Genomic DNA, 11,972 nt, shown 5'->3' on the forward strand with positions numbered 1-11,972 from the left:
CAGGGGACACGGGTTCGTGCCCCGGTCTGGAAAGATCCCACATGCCGCGGAGCGGCTGGGCCCGTGAGCCATGGCCACTGAGCCTGCGCGGCCCGAGCCTGTGCTCCGCAACGGGAGAGGCCACAACAGTGAGAGGCCCGCGTACCGCAAAAAAAAAAAAAAAAAAAAGTAGGGAAGTATGGAATACTTCCCAATTCATTTTACAAAGCCAGTATTACCTTAATTCCAAAACCAGATGAAGCTATTATAAAAAAAGGCCAATATTCCTCATGAATATAGATGCAAATTTAAGTAAAATTAAATTTAATACTCATGTATGTATGTATGTATCTCTAACCTTCTAACTGTAAATATGTATTGAAAGATACTTGGGATGATGTTTACCTAATATTAATGATGATTGTTTCTGGTTGGTGGTTAAAGAAAAATTGTGTGGTTGTGCTTTTCTGCATTGTTTGAATTTGTTTTAACAAACATGATTATGCAGTGAAATAATTATTCTTTTTAAAAAACAATAAGCAAATATGTTCTATTATTAGTTCAGGTTACGGGAATATGAATGATTTGTGATTTTCTTTGTACTTTTCTGAATTTTTAAAATAAAAATAGATACTAGTGTTTGGTTTTCAGTACACAGTTTTTAAAATTTTAGGTGGTTTCTTTCTATTCCTAATTTATCCAGTGCTTTCTGTTGGGAAAGTGCACTGAATTTTATCAAATGTCTTCCTGGCATCTACAGATATGACCACATGATTTTTAAATTATCCTCTTACTGAGCCACACTTGCAGTGTGGAACCAGCTTATTGTATAAATGTCTACTTAGTAAGGTACAAGCAGAAAGCAAACCTTTTTTTCTACCATCCTTCAAGCCCACTCGCTGGGTGTGCTCCTCCTTGCTCTGGATGAAATCTTGGACAGCTTTCAGCTTTTCTAATTATTTTCAGTCTAAGAACACTTTCATTTTAGTAATAAAAAATCCCTATTCAATCCAATATTTAAAACTCCAACCTTTTATCTGATTTAAATTTCTCCTCTCCTTTAGCTCTGCCTCTGACTGGGAAATCTGAGATGGGGACAGGGGTTTCACCTCTTTCCTAAGTGCTGTTTTGGGAGCTGTATTGCTCCGGGTTCTTCAGAGAAACAGAACCAATAGGATATCTACATCTATATCGAAATAAATTTTTATAAGGAATTGGCTCACATGATTCTGGAAGCTGAGAAGTCCCCGCATCTGGGTCTGTAAGCTGGAAACCCAGGAGAGCTGGTGGCATGACTCAGTCTGGGTCCAAAGACCTGAGAAGCAGGGGAACCGCTGGTGTAATTCCTAATCTGAGGCCAGGAGAAGACATTATCTCAGCTCAGCAATCAGGCAGAGAGAGTGAATTCTCCCTTCTTCTACCTTTTTCTATTCAGGTCCTCAGTTTGAACCAAATATCTGGGTACCCCATGGTCCAGTCAAACTGACATGTAGAGTTAACAATCACAGGGGCCCTCTGGGATAGAGCAGAGTTGAGGAGTGAGAAGGTCCTACTAGTTTGGTACTTTGTCACCTGGTGTTGGTGCCCTTGGGGTGTGTTGCTCTTGCAGTTACTGAGAAGGGCTTTGCTTCCCCAACCCTGAGGCTCTTTCCTGTGGAGACTTTGATCCAGGCGATGCCTCTTCGAGTTGATAGTGTCAACCTCTTCCCTCAGTCCCCTGGCTGTCCTTTTGCCCAGTGTGGGGAATCTCTACTAAGTCCCACTCTTTCCCTAGGGTCCACCTCTGGCCCACAGGAAATGTGCACATGCCACTGCTGAAGGCCTGAAGGTCTGAAGTGCAGGCCTTTTTTTTTTTGCGTTTCTTTTTTGTTTTTGAATTTTATTTTATTTACTTTTTTATACAGCAGGCTCTTATTTGTTATCCATTTTATACATATTGGTGTACATATGTCAATCCCAATCTCCCAATTCATCCCACCACCACCACTCCCCCTCCACCTTGCCCCCTTGGTGTCCATACGTTTGTTCTCGACATCTGTGTCTCTATTTCTGCCCTGCAAACTGGTTCATCTGTACCATTTTTCTAGATTCCACATATATGCGTTAATATACGATATTTGTTTTTCTCTTTCTGACTTACTTCACTCTGTACGACAGTCTCTAGATCCACCCATGTCTCTACAAATGACCCAATTTTGTTCCTTTTTATGGCTGAGTAATATTCCATTGTATATATGTGCCACATCATCTTTATCCATTCGTCTTTCTTAAGACAGTCCTCACCCATAATCTGCTATCAGACAAGGGCAGCCCCAGCCAGTCTCTGACCTTGAGTCTTTATTGGGTCCTGTGTCCCTCAGGTTTCAGGAGCCCATCCTTTGACTTGAGGTGGAAGGCCAGGGTGAGGGAGGGTACGCTCATTGGCAACACTTGCTTTCCGAATACTCCCTCACTCCGCCTCCTCCTCAGCCCCTCAGTTAACCTCATGGACGTTCTCATGGGCTGGCAGAGGTCAGGTGACTCCCTCAAGAAAGGGAGGTGCTTGCCAGCTCTGCTCTTGCTGTTGGCCTGCCAGGTTCTGCCAAAACTCAGACATCAGGAAGCGCTGCCTTTACAGCCCCGCACACTGGACTAAATCCTCCTGATCACGGCACAGTGTGCTTTTCATACATGGCCTGATTTATTAGTATACTTTAACGTCTGTCCTTATTTCATACACGAAATTTCTCATTTATTGTTTTCTACGTGCTTTACCAGACTTGGACACGAAGGTATTTCTAGCTTTATGAAATTACTCAGGGGTTTTTCCGTATAGTTGTGCATAGTTTGAGTAAAAGGAAATTGTTTCTTTTGGTTAAGTAAACCTAGGTGTAAAACAGTCTTGGCATGGTGCCGTTTTTTTTTTTAATTAATTAATTATTTTTTTAATATTTGGCTGCATTGGGTCTTCGTTGCTGCACGCGGGCTTTCTTTAGTTGAGGTGAGCAGGGGGTACTCTTCTTTGTGATGCATGGGCTTCTCATCACGGTGGCTTCTCTTGTTGCGGAGCACAGGCTCTAGGCACGCAGGCTTCAGTAGTTGTGGTGCACGGGCTCAGTAGTTGTGGCTCGCGGGCTCTAGAGCGCAGGCTCAGTAGTTGTGGTGCACGGGCTTTGTTGCTCCGCGGCATGTGGGATCTTCCCGGACCAGGGCTCAAACCCATGTCCCCTGCATTAGCAGGCGGATTCTTAACCACTGTGCCACCAGGGAAGTCTCAGGTGCTGGGTTTTTTTGTTTTTTGTTTTTTTTGGCCGTGCCATGAGGCATGCGTGATCTTAGTTCCCCGACCAGGGATCGAACCCCCGCCCCGTGCAATGGAAGTGTGGCGTGTTAACCACTGGACCGCGAGGGAAGTCCCATGGTGCCTTTTAAAAAGTGATAAATCTTTAACAATGTTTCCAAGTTTTTCTGTTGTTACTCTTTTCTTCACATTTTCTTCCTCTCTCTGGGTCATATCTGGCAATATACTCTGTGTTAGAAAATCATTCCTTTTCTTTGTAGGCTTCCACATTTATTGCCATAAAGTAGCACATAATGTTCTTGTGTTGGTTTCCTAGGGCTGTGTTAACAAATTACCACAAACGGGGTGGCTTAAAACAACAGAAATTCATTCTCTCCTAGTTCTGGAGGCCAGAAGTCTGAAATTAAGGTGTTGACGGGATTGCTTCCTCTGGAGGCTCTGAGGGAGAGTCCGTTCCATGCCTTCTCCTAGCTTCTGGAGGCTCTCAGAAGTCCACGGCATTCCTAGGCTTGTAGCTGCATCCCTCCAATCTCTGCCTTCGTCTTAACATGGCCTCCCCTGTGTGTCTCTGATCTTGTCTGCTTTTCCTCATGAGGACACCAGATATTGAATTTAGGGGTCACCCTAAACCCAGGATAATCTCCTCACTATAGCTTTCACTTAATTACATCTGCAAAGACCCTAATTTCAAATAAAGTCACATTCACGGGTACTGGGGTTTAAGACTTGGGCATATCTTTTTTGGGCCACTATTCAACCCACTACTCTTCTATTTATAGAATCATGAGAACTGGGTTGAGCGTTTCTGAGAAACAAACACATTTGTTTGTAATTAAAATTTAAAAATCTTTATTTTCCGTTGCCTTCCAGCATCAGTAAGAGAGCCTTGTTTACATGATGCCACCAGGTCCATTTTCACAGGAAATAAGTCTCTCTCTTCTCTCTCACCATACACGTGGGGGATTTGGATGGCAATGCTGAGTTCTGTGAAATTCCTCTCTTAGAGGTGACCAACAGGGAAAGGAATGAACTGTTCACACTTTCTGCGAAAAGTTTGTCTATTTGAGTTTGTGAGCTTCCTAAAGAATGGGGGAATGAGAGGTACAGACCTGTTCCTCCGGGTACCACCCTGTTCCATTCGCAGGCCTGGCACTTGCCGAGGGTTGGGGCTCTCATAACATCATGGGGGGAGGGGACGGGTAAGAGAAGGGCCAGCATCTCTTCCCCCTTGGCTCTGTCAACGTCTCAGTGCAACCTCCCGTTGCCTCAGAGCAGAAAAGTAGTGTCGTTGTTAGGAACAAGAGAGATCATGAAATCTGATAATCTGTTAAGTCAGCGGTCACAAGTCAGGTTCTATTTGCTAAGCAACTGTCATGAGAACATTACACATTTTCATCAAGATTAAAAACGAAAACCATGATAGCTTTGAGCACCATCATACGGGAAAGTACCTATCACAACCCTGTCAGGTGGCACACCGCACAAACCGCTAACCACACCACTGACAAAACACTTCAGCCCTTTGGCAATCCTAACATAGACCCACCGGAGCTCTGGAGAGAGGGATTCCTGCTGCGGTAGAAGAGGGGAGAATGCCGGCCGGTGTGTCTCAAATTGCCCAATGCAGCAGAGTCACCTGGAGGGCCTGATAACCACGGGTTGCTGACCCCACCCCAGAGTCTCTGATTCAGTGGGTCTGGAGCGGGGAGAATTTGCATTTCTTACAAGTTCCCAGGTGATGTGTAGTTGTTGAGAACCGCTGGCCCAAGTGGGGCTTTGGAATCTGCCTTGTTAATAAGCTCCAGCTGTGACTGAGGCAGAGCCCCCCCCCCCCCCCGCCCCAAACACACAACGTTTTGGTAAGCGCTGGCTGCAGAGTGAACAGGCCAGAGGCCAGGGACTTGGGGTCTCCCAAGGTGGTGGGTGTTTAGACCCGGAGGGGTTCATCTAACGGTTCCTAAGAGGGTCCTCCAGCCTAGACCTGTGTGTTCACTTGCTACACGCCAGACCCGGGGTCCCCAGGGTGTACGTGAAGCTGTATCCAAGCAGGCCTTCGAGAGAGCGGGAAGTCCCAGAGGGCAGGGTGAGAGCTGGGGCAGGCGGTAGAGGGGTCTGACTCTTGATATCCTAGGACTCCTACGGGGAGCTGAGCCGGCGGCTTTCCGGTGCAAACCCCGTGAGGCTGGAAAGAGACCCATCCTCTCTGCGATGGTGCCACCTGGTGGACAAGAGGGACACTGGCCCGGCTTCCCTGGCGTTCTCGGAGCAGGCCAGGGGAACCTCAAATGCGGACAGCGCATACCCACGTAGTAGCAGTGCTGCTACCACTACGAAAACAATGCTGGTAACGCCAAGAACAGCAGCTATGAAGTATCGAGAACGTTCTCTGTATAGGCCAGACACAGCATTCTAAGCTCTTAGAATGCATTGACTCATTTAATCCTCACGACAATAGAGGGAAACACTCATATGAGCCTGTTTTTCAGATGACGGAGCCCGGTCCCAGAGAGCTGGCATAACTTGCCGAGGCCACGTCGTTGGTGAGGCAGTGTCCTCTGATCCCAGTTGGGAGTTCACATGGAGGACACACTTGAGGTCCTGGCTTTGCCACTCAGGCCTGTGAGAACTGGAGGGAGTTGTTTAACATCGCTGAAGCTCAGGTTCCTCTCCTGAGGGGAGCTGCGTGTCCTCCTCCTGGGGATGCAGTGAGGCGTGGTGTGGTGAAAGCGCTCAGCTCTGTGCGGCCCCGGGGTACCATTCACACAAATGCCATGGCAGTGGTGCCTCACACCGGGTAGCCCCGGCCCCGCCCGGCACAGAGCAAGCCTTCAGCAAGTGGCCTTTCAGCTCTTTGCCTGACAGAAAGTGGCGTCTCTGTCAATAAATCCATCTCCTTCCCCAAACTGTGATGCTACTTACACCTACCCCACCTCTCCCCTGCGCCCCAGCGAACACGTGTGTCATTTCTGAAGAACTTCCTTGCAGAGCTGAATGACCAGGGAGAGGGATTAACCCTGTTTCAGCTTCAGACAGAGGAAATCTGGCCCTTATTGGACCCAGGAACCAGCAGTGGCCAGAGAGCCTGGCCGGGTGACACCCCCTCCCTCGCCCGGGGGTAGAGCATCCCTCATCCCCTCACTGCCACCCAGTGCAGGACAAAGGGCCTGTCCTTCCCCTGGCTCCTGCCCAGACTTTCTATCTAGGTTGGGGGCCACTGGTGACCTTGGCCCAGCCGACTGAATGAGCTGTAGGAGGTGTGTGGTCAGAGAAAACACAGATCTCATTGGTCCCGGAGGCCCTAGTGAAGGGAGGGTTTGTGGAACGACTGAGGCTAGGAGGCCCTGAAGCTGGGCTGGAAAAGGAGATGGCAGTCAGGCTGAGCATGTCTTGGCTCTGTCCCCTATCCTTAGGAAACCTGTTGTGGCAGAGGTCTTGAACTTAGCACGGGGGCAAGTCCTGAGTGAGAGCGGGCACAGGGAGCTTCGGGGCAGCCTCACGCCCTCCCAGCTCACTGCCCTGCAAAGGAAATTCCCTCTGGAACTCTGGGGTCAACAAGAAGATTACCTTTCAGACACAGGCTTTTTGTTGGGACAACTGGTTTAACACAAAGCTGAAACCTATTTTACATGTAACCCCAGAATGCATTTCCAGTGAAGTAAAGTTTAAGTTAAGGATAGCTAACGATGACAGAGCACCTACTATGTGCCCGTTATCGATTCGAGAGCTTTGCCTGAATTCGCTCATCTGATCTTCACTACAATGGTATGAGGTATGGGTGATTCCATTTTATTATTTAATGGATAGGAAGTCATCTGGAAAAAAGGTGTAAATATAAAGGTATTAGAAGAAAATAATATTTGGATGAGAAAGGACCCTGTGAGTCTCACACCAAAGGCAAAAAACCATAAAGGAGAAAATGATAGTTTTAAACATTTAAAATTAAAAATATCTATAGTGTAAAAATAAATCATAAATAAGATTAAAAGATTAATTCGATGCTAGGAAAATTTCTGCAATAAATATGACATAGAAGTGGTCAATAATACATAAAAACTAATAAATAAGAAAAATGAAATTTCCAATAGAAAATCGAAGAGATGGCATAAATAGGCAATTTATAAGGAATAAAACCTGACAAGCTTTAAAACATCCAGTCTTACTGGTGGTCAAAGAAATGAAAATAAAAGAGAGACCGGATACAATTTTCTTCACGTTTCCATTAAGCAAAGATTTCAAAAAGATGATAACATCCAGGGATGGTGAAAATAAAGGAAATGTACATTTCTTATGCTGGTTCACACATTTTCTCTTTAATAGCTGGGTAATACTCCATTATGTGGGTATAGCATTATTTATTTAATCATTCCCAATTATTGTTCACTTAGATCATTTCCAATTTTTTTGTCGTATGAATGCAAAGATCATCTTTGTTCATCATTCATTGCAACTTTGATGATTTCTTTAGGAAAGGATTCCAGGAGTGGAATTTTTAGGGTAGGGTGTTTTAAACCTCTTGATGCTGGATGCCAAATTGCTTCCCATGAAGGTATACTATGTTTTGCTTGACAAGGGGAGCTGGGTAAGAGCAGAACTCAGAGTAGCCCTGGACCAGGAGAGGAGAAGATAACAGGCAGTGATTGGAGTCTGGAAGCTGCCCTTCAGGTGGTGAAGAGCTTCGGGGCAGGGGAGGGAGGCAGACTGGGGAGAGGTGGGAGGGCAGGAGCTGAGGCCAGAGGATGGGGTGTAGGACAGAGCCTTCTAGGCTGGCCCTCCAAGGGAGGACGGCTGATTCCCAGCCCTGGACCTGCCCCCCGAGTGAGGCGTGGGGCCCCATGGGACAGGTTGGCCTGGATCCTAGCACCTCACTTCCTGGGGCTGTCACCCAGCTCCTCCGAGTCTTAAGTGAGGTGACCCAGGCAAAGCACAATGACTGCTAGGTGGTCGATAAATGGTGGCTGTAGTTACTAGTAGGCACTCCAAAGGCATTTACTGATTTGATTCTGGGATCTTGGCTAACATTTAAATAAGAGATTCTACGTGCCAGCCATTATTCTGAAAAGTGTATATATCTAATTCAAACCTAAAAATTTGACAGATGAGGAAATCGAGGCACAGAGCGGTCAGGCACCTTGCCCAAGTCACCGGCCTGTGGCACAGCCGGGCTAGACCCGGGCAGCCGTGCTCTGGGCACCACCTCACGCAGCTCTGCGCACCAATAATGCCACCCGCAGAGAAGGAACAAAAGTCTGAGCTGTTGGGGGGCTTGTGGGGGCAGGGGAGGAGCTGTTCTGGTGCCCTGCATCAAGGGCTCCTCCAGGCTGCCTTCCAGTAGGGCTGAGGAGGGGTCCCGGGGGCCCCTGGCTGCAGGCTGCTCCCACGGGCTGGAGGCCAGAGGCCCCAGACTACCCCTTGAGGCCGCTGGGGTTTCACCCACGCTGCTAAGGGCTGGCTGGCTGGCTGGCCTTGCTCAGAAAAACTAGGCTGGAAAAAGGCAGCAGATGGGCTAGGCGGCGCCCCTGGGAGGAGGCCCAGTGCAGAAGCTCTGGAAAATGACAGTGCTCTAGGTTCAAAATGCCTCTGCTGAGTCACTCGGGGGAAGATGATCTGCCTTCAGCTCACTTGGAAGAAGGCGGGGATGTGGGAGTTGCAGTGAAAGATTTGCCTCAAACAGGTTAAAATTTAAAAAGGGTGGGGTGGCTGGTGGGACCCGCTCAGCCTCAGCGAGGCCGGGGTGGTTGTAGACGGAGCACAGTCTTGGGAGCCAGACAGATCTGCGTGCAAGGCCAGGCCCTGTCAGCCCTGGCTGTCCCCGGACCTTGGTTTCCCTTTCTGTGAACAAGTGCCCTACCACCGACCTCACGGGGTGAGATAATATGCACAAGTAACTCAGCGCCTGGCTGACCGGAAGCTCCACGAAATGTTCGCTGGTAACTAGCGTGTGGGGTCTAAGTGCCCTGTGCAGACCAAGGAATGTGGATTAGCTGATTCAGGGTTCTCAGAATCACTTCCCGGGGACTTGGGAGAAGCTCAGATGCTCGGCCCTATCCCAGACCTGCTGAATCAGAAAATCCTGTGTCTTATCCAGCCTCCCAGGTGACTGATGGATGCTAACATTTGAGAACGGCCACCTAATTGATAATTATTAGTATTGCTGTTATAGAACAAGGTGAAAATTTTCATTCTCACTAATAGGGGGAACAAACTGTCGCAGTTTGCCCTGGTCTGTCCTGGGTTTAGTACTGCAAGTCTCACATCCCAGGAAGCTCCTCTGTCACAGGCAAACGGGAACCTTGGTCCCCCAGTTGGAACCACATTGTACCCTAGGAAGGGGTTATGGGATGGTGACGAAAGAAAGCGAACCAGGCGAAGGGGGAGATAACCTGAGGGGTGGTGTTCAGCTGACTGGGGAGGCCGCTGCTGGGGGAAGCGTGGGTGGGAGGGGGTCTGGCGAGGTATGAGTTGAAGGCCTACTGAGAGTGGGCTTCCCTTGTGGAAACTGAGGCAGAGGCTGAACTTCAGAGTGGAGAGTCTGTGGGACGGAGTCAGAGGCAGAAGCCTCTGTGGGACACTGACCTGCAGGAACTGAGTCTGCAGCTGCCCTGGGGCTGCCATAGGCCGGGGACTGGGGGCGAAGGAGGGAAGTAGGAACCTATCTGACTTAGGTTTGAAGACATGGATATCTGTAATAACTATTAATCCATTTAATAAACATTCAGCATTAACATTGTAGCACCAGGCCCTCCCCTGGACCTGGGGACATACACATCATTGGAGATTGGACCAGACCAGTCAACAAGTTAGGCCAGGCTCCCAGAGGCTTGTAGTGAAGTGTTCATTTACAAAGGCTGGGCTCTCCACGCAGTTGTTTCTTTTATTAACCAGTTTTCACTGAGAAGCCGTAGGCTTCAAGGGGCCCTCATACAGTGTAACCCAGCTGGTTGTCTCAGCCCTGGCCATACAGCCGAATCCCCTGGGGAGCTCTGACCCAAGCCAACGGCACCAGATCCTCTGGGGGTGTGGCCTGGGCAGCGAGATTCCTTCCAAAACTCCCGAAGTGATGCTAACACTGATACACAGCCCTTTGCAAACCATTGGTTACAAATTTGAGATGATGGCATCGGACACCAAGTGCCTTTGCTACACGCCTCACATCCTTCCTCTGCAGCTGGCTCCCAGCCCCCACTCCCGCCTGGGGTGGCTGGCTAAGTGCTCCCAGACCAACACTGCATCCTGAATTTCCTCTCGCCTTTGCCAATTCTGGCCCAGGGTGCTGGGGCCTGAGCGGCAGGTGGTGGTAACCCCGGTGGGAGGAGGTGGGAGAATCGTGTGTGGGTCACACACTTAGTCATGTGGGGGACGGGGAGAAGGGCTGAGGCCGCCCCCTCCCTCAGGATGTTGTGGGAGCAATGCAGGGACGTGTGAAGGATGCTGTCAGAGCTGCTTAGAAGAGGGACCTTTGCTCATTTCATTTCCTCTCCCCACTCTCAGTGGCCTTGAAACTACCAGAAGGGCCCGCAGACAGAAAAAGAGGTCCAAGGGGCCGGTTCATTTTCTCACTGGGTAACATGGTGGTATGGTGGGAATCTGATAAAAACGATTGTCTTCCCAGAAGAATGCATGTGTACATACAATTTTGCATATGATTTTGAGGAGGGGTCGAGAGGGGGTCAGCTACCCCACCTGTCACCTCACGGAGCCAAGGTTAATAACCTCTGTACTAGTGTCCCTGGGCTCCAGACCTTAAGGGACCCTCGTTAATCAGACACAGGAAGGAGAGGGGAAGGATCTGGGCAACTTTGCCCAGAGAGCCGGCTGCTGTCTTGCAGACGAGAACAAAACAAGCTGCCGTTTACCTCCATGTGGTAGGAATTTTCATTTTTACCTACAGGTATTAATTCAGTGGTTCTCAAACTTTAGGGAGCACCAGAATCACAGGTGAGCTTGCTAAAGCACACAGGGCTGAGCCTCACTTCAGAATTTCTGACTCAGTAGGTCTGAGATGGGCCCGGATCATTTGCATTTATAACAAGTTCCCAGGTGGTGCTGAAGCTGCCGGTCTGGGGACCCAACTTTGAGAACCACCTGCCCGATTATTTTATCACCCCAGGTGCGGGTCCCGTGACTGAGTAGGAAGGCTGGTTTGAGTCAGAGTCTGGTTTCCCACATCATCGCCAGGATGTAAGTTCTACTGAAAGTATCCATCAGTTCTTGGCTGGTAGGAACTCAGTTTTCTTTTCTTAGGTTTAAAATTTCACATTAGCATGATAGTGCGCTATTTGGCACGGTGGTGGAGCTCCGCAAAGTGCAAGTCTTGGGGGATGAGAGTATCCCTAGCTGGCACAGAACACCCACCTTTAGAGAGAGCTCCAAGAACACAGAGCCTTTATGTGTTCTCAGCTCGGATTCGGAGCTCTGTGCATTGAATGTGGTTGTCCACATTTTCGGAAAAATGCTAGAGAGTTTGAGAAGCAAACTGGGATCCAATTTGCCTTTGTGTAAACACTTCCCTTAATTAAGGACACCACTTGCTGGCTGTGGGGATACTTCTGAGTTCGCTGCCTGGCCAGGCAGAACCTTGCGGCTGTTCCAGGCAGAGGAGCAAACTCTAATTGCCGAGTCGAAAGCAGATGAGGCTGCCCCTGGGTGAACGTGGTTGAACTGGGTCTTGAGGCACAGTGAGTCTGATCTCGGGCGGCCTCGGCCTGCAGCGGCT

Source organism: Globicephala melas, chromosome 4 (genome assembly GCF_963455315.2).
Source record: "Globicephala melas chromosome 4, mGloMel1.2, whole genome shotgun sequence".
NCBI lineage: Eukaryota > Metazoa > Chordata > Mammalia > Artiodactyla > Delphinidae > Globicephala > Globicephala melas.